Source organism: Gorilla gorilla, chromosome Y, assembly GCF_029281585.2.
Source record: "Gorilla gorilla gorilla isolate KB3781 chromosome Y, NHGRI_mGorGor1-v2.1_pri, whole genome shotgun sequence".
Classification (NCBI taxonomy): domain Eukaryota; kingdom Metazoa; phylum Chordata; class Mammalia; order Primates; family Hominidae; genus Gorilla; species Gorilla gorilla.
Window position 1 is genome coordinate 29798289 of NC_073248.2, and position 12642 is coordinate 29810930.

The window sequence follows — 12642 nt, forward strand, 5'->3', positions numbered from 1 at the left end:
GAACAGCAGGGTCCAAGGACCATTGCATGTTCTTGGACGGGAGGAAAAAAAAGCAAGCCAAAACCATAGGCAGTTTTTTCTTTCAGATGGAAAATACTCAGGCATAAATAAGCTCACCCTTGAAATGCATCCTAAGCCACTGGGGCCAATTTGACCCACAAACCCTGACAAAGAAGCAGCTTATTTCTTTCTGCACTATGGCCTGGCCCCAATATTTTATCTCTGACAGGGAAAAATGGCCACCTGAGGGAAATATAAATTACATTAGTATCCTGCAGCTTGACCATTTTTGGAAGAGGGAAGGCAAATGGAGTGAAATACTTTATGTCCAAGATTTCTTTTCATTCAAGGATAATCCACTACTATGCAAAGCTTGCAATTTACATTCCACAGGAGGACCTCTCATCTTACCTCCGTATCCTAGCCTCCCTACAGCTCCCCTTCCTACTGATGGTGAGCTCCTCTAATCTCCCCCACCCAGAAGAAAACAAGGAAATAAATCTTGAAGGGAAAACAAACCCCTCCTGTCTATCAGTTATGTCCCCTTCACACTGTAGGGGGAGGGTAATTTTACCCAAACCAGGTACATGTTCTCTTCTCCATCTCTGATTTAAAGAAGATCAGGGTAGACCTGGAGAAGTTTTCAAATGATCCAGATATGTATATAGATGTCCTACAGGGTCTAGGGCAAACATTCATCCTCACTTGGAGAGATGTCATGCTATTGTTGTATCAAACCCTGGCCTTTAAGTAAAAGAATGTGGCTTTAGCTGCAGCCTGAGACTGGAGATACCTGGTATCTTAGTCAAATAAGTGATAGAATGACAGCTGAAGAAAGGGACAAGTTCCCTACCAGTCAGCAAGCCATCCCCAATATGGTTCCCCACTGGAACCTAGACTTATATCATGGGGAATGGAGTTGCAAACATCTGTTGACCTGTGTTCTAGAACTTACATAATTATTCAATTATGTCCACCATAACTCAGGGAAAGAAAGAAAATCCTACTGCCTTCCTTGAGCAGCTATGGGAGGCCTTAAGAAAATATACTCCCCGGTTCCCCAACTCCCTTGAGGGTCAATTGATCCTAAAAGATAAGTTAATTACCCAGTCAGCTGCAGATATCAGGAGAAAGCTCCAAAAGCTAGCTCTGGGCCCTGAACAAAATTTGGAGGCATTATTAAACCTTGCCACCTTGGTGTTCTATAATAGGGACCAACAAGGACAGGTGAAAAGAAAAAAGTGAGATAAGAGAAAGGCCGCAGCCTTAGTCATGGCGCTCAGAGAAACAAAACCTGGTGGTTAAGAGAAGACAGAAAATGGAGCAGGCCAATCACCCAGTATAGCTTGTTATTAGTGTGATTTGCAAGAATACTTTAAAAAAGATTCTCCAATGAGAAACAAGCCATACCCTCACCCATATCCACTATGCCAAGGCAATCACTGGAAGACACACTGCCCCAGAGGACAAAGGTTCTTAGGGCCAGTAGCCCTCAACCAGATAATCCAACAGGACTGAGGGTGCCCAGGGCAAGCACCAGCTCATGCCATCACACTCACTGAGCCCCGGGTAAGTTTAACCATTGAGGGCCAGAGAATTGACTTCCTCCTGGACATTGGCGTGGCCTTATCAGTGTTAATCTCCTGCCCTGGACAGCTGTCCTCAAGTCTCTTACCATGTGAGGAATCCTGGGACAGCCTGTTACCAGGTATTTCTCCCACCTCCTCAGCTGTAATTGGGAGACTTTGCCCTTTTCACATAACTTTCTTGTTATGCCTGAAAGTCCCACACCTTTATTAGGGAGGGATATATTAGCCAAAGCTGGAGCTATTGTCTACATAAATTTGGGGAACAAGTTAACAATTTTTTGTTCCATACTGGAGGAGGGAATCAACCCCTAACTCAGGGCATTGGAAGGACAATACAGAAAACAAACAAACAAACAAAAAAATGCCAGCCCAGTTCAAATCAGGCTAAAAGAACCCACCACTTTTCCTTATCAAAGGCAATATCCCTTAAGGCCTGAAACTCATAAAGTATTACAGAAGATAGTTAGACATTTAAAAGTTGAAGTCTTAGTAAGAAAATTCAGCAGCAGTTCCTGCAACACCCCAATTCTAGGAGTATAAAAACTGAATGGACAGTGAAGACTAGTGCAAGATCATAGAGTCATCCATGAGGCAGTAATTCCTCTATATCCAGCTGCACCCAACCCCTATACTCTGTTCTCTTAAATACCAGAGGAAGCAAAATGTTTCACTGTTCTGGACCTCAAGAATGCCCTCTTCTGCATTCCATTGCACTCTGACTCCCAGTTTCTCTTTGCCTTTGAGGATCCCACAGCACACCTCCCAACTTACTGGGCAATCGTGCCTCAAGGTTTTAGGGACAGCCCTCATTATTTAGTCAGGCACTGGCCCAAGATCTAGGTCACTTCTCAATTTCAGGCACTCTGATCCCTTTGTATGAGGATGATTTACTTTTGGCTACCAGTTTGAAAGCCTCATACCAGCAGGCTACCCTAGATATCTTGAACTTTCTAGCTAATCAAGAGTACAAAGCATTTAAATTGATGGCCCAGCTCTACCTACAAGTCAAATATCAACGCATAATCTTAGCCAACTGAACCAGGGCCCTCAGTAAAAAGTGAATACAGCCTATACTGACTTGTCCTTTCCCTAAAACATTAAAATTGTTGCAGGGTTCCTTGGGATCACAAGCTTTTGCCAACTATGGATCCCCAGATACAGGGAGATAGCCAGGCCATTTTATACTCTAATCAAGGAGACCCAGAGGGCAAATACTCATCTAGTAGAAAGGGAACCAGAGGCAGAAACAGCCTTAAACAAAACCTTAAAGCAGGCCCTTGTACAAGCACCAGTCTTATGCCTTTCCACAGGACAAAACTTCTCTTTATATGTAACATAGAGAGTAGCAATAACTCTTGGAGCCATTACTCAAATGTGTGGGACAACCCCACAACCAGTGACATACCTAAGTAAGGAAATTAATGTAGTAGCAAAAGGCTGTCCTCACTGTTCATGGGTAGTTTTGGCTGTGGCTGTCTTAGTATCAGAGGCTATCAAAATAATACAAGGAAAGGATCTCAGTGTCTGGACTCCTCATGATGTAAATTGCATACTAGGTGCCAAAGGAAATTTATGGTATGGCTATCAGAAAACCACCTGCTTAGATGCCAGGCACTACTTTTGAGGGACCAGTGCTTCAAATACGCATGTGTATGTGACCCTCAACCCTGCTACTTTTCTCCCAGAGGATGGGGAACCAGTCAAGCATGACTGCCAACAAACTGTAGCCCAGAATTATTTCACCCGAGATGATCTCTTAGAAGTCCCCTTAGCTAATCCTGACCTTGACCTATGTACCGATGGAAGTTCATTTGTGGAGAATGTGATATCAAGGGCAGGTTATGCCATAGTTAGTGTTGTAATAGTACTTGAAAGTAAGCCTCTTCCCCCAGGGATAAGAACCCAGTTAGCAGAGCTAGTGGCACTTGCGCGAGCCTTAGAACTGGGAAAGGGAAGAAAAAAAGTTTATACAAATAGCAAGTATGCTTATCTAATCCTACATGCCCATGCTGCAATATGGAAAGAAAGGGAATTCCTAACCTGCGGGGGAACCCCCATTAAATATCACAAGGAAATCATAGAGTTATTGCACACAGTGCAAAAACCCAAAGAGATGGCAGTCTTACACTGCTGAAGCCATCAAAAGGTGAAGAAGAAAAAACAGAAGGAAAATGTCAGGCAGACACGGAGGCCAAAATTGCTACCAGGTGAAACCTTCCTTTGAAAATACCTATAGAAGGACCCTTGGTATGGAACAACCCTCTCCAAGAGATTAAGCCCCAGTATTCCCTGACTGAAACAGAATGGGGACTTTCATGTGTGCATAGTTTTCTCCCTCACGGTAGTTAATGTCAGAAGAGTGAAAGTTATTCATACCCAAAGCCAGTCAGTGGGAAATGCTTAAGATTCTCCAGCAAATTTTTTATATCAGTATTGAGAACACTCATCAAATGGCCAAATCCCTATTTAAAGGGCCAAATATCCTCCAGACCATCCAGCAAGAAGTCAAAGCCTGTGAGGTGTGCCAAAAGAATAATCCCTTGGTCCATCATAAGGCCACTCTGGGGAAACAAAGAATATGGCACTATCCTGGAGACAACTGGCAGTTAGACTTCACTCATATGCCTAAGTCAAACAGATTTCAATACTTGTTGGTCTGTGTTGATACCTTGACAAATTGGATTGAAGCCTTCCACTGCAAGGCAGAGAAGATTCAGGAAGTGGTTAAAGTCCTAATTCATGAAATAATTCCTAGAAATGGGCTTCCCCAAAGCTTAGAAGCAATAATTGTCTGGCTTTTAAAGCCATGGTAATTCAGGGAATTTCCAGGGCACTAGGGATACAAGATCACCTTCCCTGTGCCTGAAGGCCACGATCCTCAGGGAAGTTTGAGAAGGCAAATGAAACACTCAAGAGGCACTTCCCTGCTTAACAAACAGTCTGGGTTTTGCAATTGCAAACATACTCCCTGCATGACCATTCATCCCTGGAACCCCTGCAGCAGCTCCCCCACCACTAATGAATGCCTTCTCATCCCCTCTTTTAATTACTCTCTTGAATGGTTCCTGGTAGATACAAAACGTTTTTTTCTCCAATGCGAAAATAGAACACAATATGCTCCCAACTCCCCTTTCCAGCCACTCACTGAAGCTACTTTGGCAAGTACTCTAGGAGTATGGGAAAATGAAAACAACAAAGTCACACATCTTTTTAACATACACAGCCAGTTCTGTCTACCCAGCCAAAGCATATTCTTCTTATATGGAACTTCAACCTACATATGCCTCCCCACCAACTGGACAGGAACCTGCACCTTAGTCTTCCTAAGTCCCAATATTGACATTGCCCCAGGAAATGAGACCCTATCATTGCCCCTCAAAACTCAAGTTTGTCAGTGCAGGCTCATGAAACTAATATGCCTACTTATAAGATTAGGAATTGCCATTGCTAAGGGAACTGGAATAACCAGTTCATCTACTTCATTATCCTATTACCACACACTCTCAAAGGATTTCTCAGACAGTTTTCAAGAAATAGCAAACTATATCCTTACTCTGCAATCCCAAATAGACTATTTGGCAGCAGTGACTTTCCAAAACTGCTGAGGCCTAGACCTCCTCACTGCTGAGAATGAAGGACTTTGAACCTTTATAGAGGAAGAGTGTTGTTTTTACACTAACCAATCAGGGATAGTACTAGATGCTGCCCAGTATTTATAGAAAAAGACTTCTGAAATCAGACAACTCCTTTCAAACTCTTATACCAACCTCTGGAGTTGGGCAACATGGTTTCTCCTCTTTCTTGGTCCCATGACACCCATCTTGCTATTATTCACCTTCAGGACCTATAATTTTAACCTGTTTGTCAAATTTGTTTTCCTCCAGGATTGAGGTCATCAAGCTACAGATGATCTTACAAATGGAACCCCAAATGAGCGCAACTCACAACTTCTATTCAGGACCCTTGGACTGATCCAATGGCCCTTTGACTGGCCTAGAGAGTTCCCCTCTGGAGGACACTACAACTGCAGGGACACTTTTTTGCCCTTATTCAGTAGAAAGTAGCTACAGTGGTCATTACCCAGTTTCTGACAGCAGTTGTGGTGTCTTGTTTAGAGGGGGGAGTGAGAGGTGAGGCCAGCTGGATGTCCTGGGTCAAGTGGGGACTTGGACAACTTTTCTGTCTTACAAGAGGATATGTTTTTCTTACCTCTGTCTCCTGGGGCTTTTATCTATGAGATCTAGCTCCTTCCTCTGGAATGGAAGAGGAGAATTATTTTTCTCTGCCTTGTAAATTTCATGTAGTTCAACAGCAAGACATATCTTTTCTAGACTAATCATCTCAATCTGTTCCAATGCTTCCCAAAGAACAGTTCCTAATCACCTCATCTTACAAATTGAAGATTCCCCAAAATATTTCCTATTTAATTGTCATTATTGTTAAACTGCAGGGCAAAGAAAAGAACTAAAACCTAGGTGAAGAGCCTGAGTAACATGAATAACTGTGAGCTTTCATATTTGTAAAGGACAGGTGCTTCATTGTTTAGGCCCTATGACGTGCATGCTACCATGAACACACCTACCATCTTCTTCCACACACTTTCTCAGAGCCCAGTTCCAGACTTCCCTTCACATTTAAATCTTTCTTTTAGGTTGAGCCCAAAACAAAAGTGGGGGAGACAGCTATAGAAACAATGATGCTTCTGGTTAGGAAAATGACCAAATTCCTTTTTCATTTATGTGACTGCATCTAGCAGCTACCATACTCTGAAAATAAAGCATGTTTCAGCAAAATACTGAAATGTCAGAAAAATCCTATTAAGCCACTCTTACCTATGTATAATTTTAATGTTTTATGTAGTTGTCTAGCAAGTTGGTCATCAACCTAGCTGAAATCATAAAAAATGAAATTTAAATATATTGAATGTACACTGGTTAGGAAGTTTCATAATTATGATATGTTCCCAGTGAAGCAAAGGGCGGGGGGCAATTAAGTGTTTAACTAATACATGGTAAAAAATGAGATATTGTCTAGGAATAAATGTGATGATTACAGCTTCTTTGGATGTTAACTTTGAAAGCTTGTGATTTGAGAATCTCCCCTCTGTATTCTTAATATCTGTTTGTAAAGTGGAGGTAGGGTAATGATATGAAGAAGTATTCCTCTGACATCTGGCAGAACACCCTACATGCATCTGCCAGGCACTGATCCATTGCTCTGTTTTGATCTGTTGTGTCTTCGGAGATTAACTCTACAGATAATCCAAGTAAAATTCAAGTCTTTGGCACATGCGTTGCAGGATTGACTTTAGTCATTTTTTCCCCCTGCAAGGCACATGAATGGAGATGATAAATAGGCATCACTTTTCTTAATAAGGTTTAGATCTTGGGCTGCAGAACTGGGTCACTATCAATTTCCTTTATCTACTTGAAGGATTGGCCCTTACTGCCCTGGGCTGTGTATTGAGAAGCTCAGAACCACTGAAGCACAGGTGTACACTGACAGCTGGCTAGTGGAGAGATTGGCAGGGTAGAAATCAGACTAGATATCCAGGAGCACCAGGCATGAATTTGGTTATGTCATCCCCAGCAAAACACTGTGTATTATGGGGTCTCATGAATTTACTTCAACTCAGGGCATTCTCTCCAATCCAGGGTGCCTTGAGTCAATCTTAAATCCTACAAGTGTAATTGCCCATGTAGGTTTTCAACAGTCTTCTCAGCTAGAGGCAGATTGTATTTCATCAAACCTCCTGTTGGATCCATAAACTGTGATGGCTCTAGACATAATTTTGAGAAACCCAGTGTACTTTGACTTGTTTAATTAGAATGAGTATTAGACTGGCTGATAAATTCCTACCACAATTATCCATGGATTGAGCTCACACGAAGCATTCTGAGGTCATTTTTGAACACTCTAAGGAAGAAAAGAGAAAAGGCAGAGTGTTCACAAACTAAAAACCAAAGCAAATTTTAGAGGTGTGCTTTTCTAAAGAGAGAGAGAGACCAGAAAGTGTACTTATCTGCCTTATTTCAACACATTGTGTTAGTTTCACTTCATCAGTATACTTTCAACCTACCAATATCAGGCTGTTTTATACAATCTTTTTCATGTCATACAACTGAGCACATTTTCCTTTCCTCTCACCTTTCAGTGGAACAAGGATTCAAACATATCAAGGTCTTTCACAGCAGTTCTAAGGGTGCAACTGTAAGTTTGGTATTTTACTGAGATGTTACATTTGGAATGTGAGAGTACATTGCTCAACATCGTCTGTCACAGACAATAAAATAACACCTTGTTTTCCTTGCAGGAAGAAAGGTAAAAGTCTTGAGTTTCTGTAAAATAATTTTCAGTGTAGTTTATGGTTCTCCTTTAAATGTCAAGAAGAAGAAAGATTGGGATAAAATACATGAAACATTGATGCTCCAAAAAGAGAGATTTCCATTTTTTTTGTTTTAGCTTTCCTACATTGTCCAATTTTTCCTAACGTGCAATTATTTTTATTATTGGAATTGGAATGAAAAGGATACATTACATTAAATCCTCTCTAGATTACAATAATGTATTGTTTAACAACAGGGCTATGTTCTGAGTGTTGATAAAAAGAGACAAACTCAGTAAAATGTTTGAAGAGATTTATTCTGAGCGAGATATAAGTTGATGGTTTAATAGTTCCCAAGTCTTCACATGACTAAAGAAATCATTAATGATTTTGGAAGCATCAGCAATTTTTGTTTGCACCATCCACTAAAATTTGTATGATTAGTCAACATGGTTAAAAACTGCCCTGGGTGATCTTTGTTCTTCAGATATGTTTACATCCTGTTTCAAAGAGAGAATTCAATCCCGGCTGTGCTTCTTCTGATTCCTTGGGCATAGATCCCACAGGATGAATTAAAAAAGTAATATAATCTGCCCTATTTTCTAAAAGACCTAATTCTGTGTCACAAGTATGGTAATTCATTACTTTTCTGCATCACTTATCAAAACTCTATGCTAATTTTCTTTTCAATAAACTGCTTCTCCCAAATTTTCCAGCTTCTATGAGGAGTAAGTTGTCTTAATAATAATAACTATAATTTATTGAACAGTTAAAGATCTTCCACGTGCTCTGCTAAGCATTCTGAATATACCATTGAATTTAATAATTCTCCAAGCAACACTCTCATGGAAGTAATATTAATAGCTCAATTTTTTTAATAAGAAAGCTGATGCTAATAGAATTTAAGTGCCTCCTCCAAACATCTAAAACTCATAAGTGATTGTGCTAGGATTTCACCGTGGGGCTCCTTGGGTCCCAAGTTAGGCATGTCATGTTGTCATTTAATTTGACAGCCAATGTCTATTATATCACTTTATCTCTTTGGTGACAATGGAAGTTCCATGAACCCAGGGCCCCTATGGGTCTTGATTATTCGACAAATTTTTTTGTACTATTAGGGGTCTTTGAACAATTTTTGAGATAATTCTCTGCTTTTGTTGACTTCCTCTGTGATGTGTCAGGAAGTACTAATACAAGCATGCCTCAAAGAGTGAGAACACATGAACCTACCTTTCCCCTTCGGGACACAGCATTTGATAAATGTTATGAAACTCAATTCAACTCAGTCCCACCTATGTTAACAATACATGTGTATTGTATCAATAAATTATAACTTAAGTTTATCAATTTAACAGAAACCTGGGTTGATTTTTCTGCCTTCAAGCCATTGCATATATTCTTTATCTTACTGGGATGACTTTCACATCCAGTCAGCCTTTTATATTTCCAGTTCCACATCAGCAATTTCAACCATACTCAGATCAGAAATACTTTTTAAAAATTAAAAATAAAAATACAACAATAAAAAACTTAACCAAAACCCAATACAGTATAACAACTATGCTTAGCATTTACACTGTATGAGAGATTATTAAAAATAAAAATAAAAACAGAAACAAAAAACTAGAGATGATTTAAAGTACAGTCGTCTCTTGGTACCAGTAGGGGATTGGTCCTAGGACCTCCAAAGTATTCCAAAATCCATGCATGTTCAACGTCTTGATATGAAATGGTGTCATATCTGTATATAAATTCTGCACACCCTCCCATATACATTAAATCCTCTCTAGATTACAATAATGTATTGTTTAACAGCAGGGCTATGTTCTGAGTGTTGATAAAAAGAGATAAACTCAGTAAAATGTTTGAAGAGCTTTATTCTGAGCCAAATATAAGTCACCACGACCCATGATAAAGCCCTAAGTAGGTCCTGAGAACATGTGCCTAAGGTGATGGGGGTATGACTTGGTTTTACACATTTTAGGGAGGCATGAGACCTCAATCAAATATATTTAAGAAATATATTGGTTTAGTCCAGATAGTCAGTACAACTCAAGCAAGGTCGGGGTGGGGTGGGAGGGGATGGGGCTTCCAGGCTATAGGTAAATTTAAGTATTTTCTGGTTGAGAATTGGTTGAGTTTGTCTAAAGACCTGGGATATTCAGGTTAAAATAAATGATTGTGGGGACAGGTTAAAATAAATGATTGTGGGGACCAAGGTTCTCTTGAAATCTTATTGTGGCAGCTCTTAGAAAAAATAAATGACAAATATTTTCTGTTCAGATCTCTAAAGCATGCTAGACTTTAAGTTAATCTTTTTAAGATAGGGAACATCTGGAAGATAAAGACCTAGCTATGTTAATAGAGGTTCTTTACAGATGCAAATTTTCCCCCACTTAGGACAGATTTGCAGGGTAATTTCAAGAATTGACAAGGAAACATGTTTTGGGGTAAAATATTTTCACTTTCTTCTTTGTCACGTAATGTTTTGCCAGAGTCATATTGGAAAGTACATCATGATATATAGGGTTAAATAAAATGCATTTGATGAGAAGTTACAAGTTTGTAGGGCATGACTACCCAGACCCCTTTGATGAGAATTTGGGAAATAAAAAATCAGAGCTTAGTCCTTATGAGAATGTGCTATTAAATGATTTTTTTGTTGTGTGAATATTAGTGAGTGTACTTACACAAACCTAGATGATATAGCCTGTTATACACCTAGGCTATACATCATAGCCTCCCACTCCTGGGATGCAAACCTGAACAGCATGTTACTGCACTTACTACTGTAATCAATTGCAACACGATGGTAAATGTTGTGTATCTGAACATAGCTAGACATAGAAAAGGTACAGTAAAAATATGGCATTGTAATCTTATGAGACCACCAGCATACATGTGATCTGTTATTGACCAAAACATTGTTAGGTGGTACATAACTGTACTCATAATACCTAATACAATGTAAACACTATGTAGTAGTTAAGTACATACTTATGTACATAGTTACAAAAAAAGTGTTTATTGTTCATTATAGATGCTCTTGATTTCTCCAAATATCTGGATCCAATATTGGTTGAATCCACAGATGTAGAACATGTGGCTAACTGTATATAAGAGGATGTATGTAGGTTAAATGCAAATACTACTGACGGACTAAGTGGCTAAGTTGGCTGGACTTCCTGGGTCAATAGGGACTTCCCCAAGGGGCTTTTCCCTAAGCCAAAATGAATCATAGCTGCAAGCTAAGGGATTGAAACTTCAGCAAATCAAAGGGGACTTTCTCCTAAGCCGAAATGAGTCACAGCTACAAACTAAGGGATTGAAACATCAACCAATCATATCAGTAGTTTAAGCTCTAGCTGCAGCCTGATGTTTTTAATCAATCAGGCCTGCCAACCCACAGATAGAAAATAAGCTAATCCTATAGGACAGAAAAACGAAAAGGTGGGGAAGTCATAAGGGGATATAAGCATAAGACACCCAAGCCAGGAATGACAACCGTTCTGGGTCCCCTTCCACCACGTGGAAGTTTTACTTTCACTTTGGCTTTAATAAATCTTGCCACCACACACTCTTTGGGTTGGTGCCCTTCTCTAATTGAGCTGTAACACTCACCACTGGTCCATGACTACATTCCTTGAAGCCTTTGAGACCACAAACCCTTCAATTGAGAAAAGACCTTCAATCAGGAGAAGAATTTTCATCTCATTTCTGGTCGCCCATATAGGGATTCTCCATAGCAGTGAGTAACATTGGACCCCTTTCGCTTGCTATTCTCTTCTGTCTTCTCACAGAAATTAGAGGAAAACACTGGGCACCTGTCTGCCATTTAAAAGTGACAAGCATGGCCACTGGACTTAAGACACAGGTATGAGGCTTTCTGGGAAAGGACTCTCTCTTTAACTACCCCCATCCCTCTGTGCCTGGAGCATTGGTCTGCCTGGAACCAGTTCCACTTTTCTCTGCCTTTCCTGGGAAAAGCTGAGGGCTGGCTAGAGGAAGAAAACTGTCATCCCTTACTCCTGGCACTGACCTGGTTGAGATCATGGCACAGTGAGAAGCCTCTACTCTGCAGCTGCCCATATGTGCGTTCTCTGTCTTTTCTGACCCATGCCTCCTGGGTCCTAACGTCCTCAGAGAAGACTTTCTTGAGGCCCTATCCTCTAGGATCTTTCCTACCCCTGAGTCTAAGAATCTTTTGGCTAGGAACCTAAGTTGAGTGGGGTGGCAATCCAAAGACCCTTGCCCATGGTGCCCCCAGGCTTATTCTTATGTAAATGGATATCACTATACTTATACAGGACCTGTCCCTCATAACCTATACCCTAGGCACTGTCTGGGACCTCAAAAGGCATGCCAGTGGCTGATAGAAGGCCTATGACATTTTTCCTTTTTTTGCCCTAAACTTACCTCAGATTGTAGAGTCTACTTTAATTACCAGCTTTCCTGTCTGGGATCAGTGATTAGAATTGTAGAACTTCTCCACCTCCATACTCAGGTCTCCCCAAATCTCTCTCTCCCGCTAGAAAGGTCTCTCCTTTTGGCCCAAAAGCAACCAGACAAAAAGATAGTCAAGGAACCGTAAGGTGCCAATGGCCCTAAATTGTGCCCCTCCAAGCCATGGGAGGAGGAGACTTTGGCCTGGCAAGAATACATGTACCCTTTTCCCTCTCAGACTTAAAACAGATCAAACTGGATATAGGAAAATTATCAGATAATCCT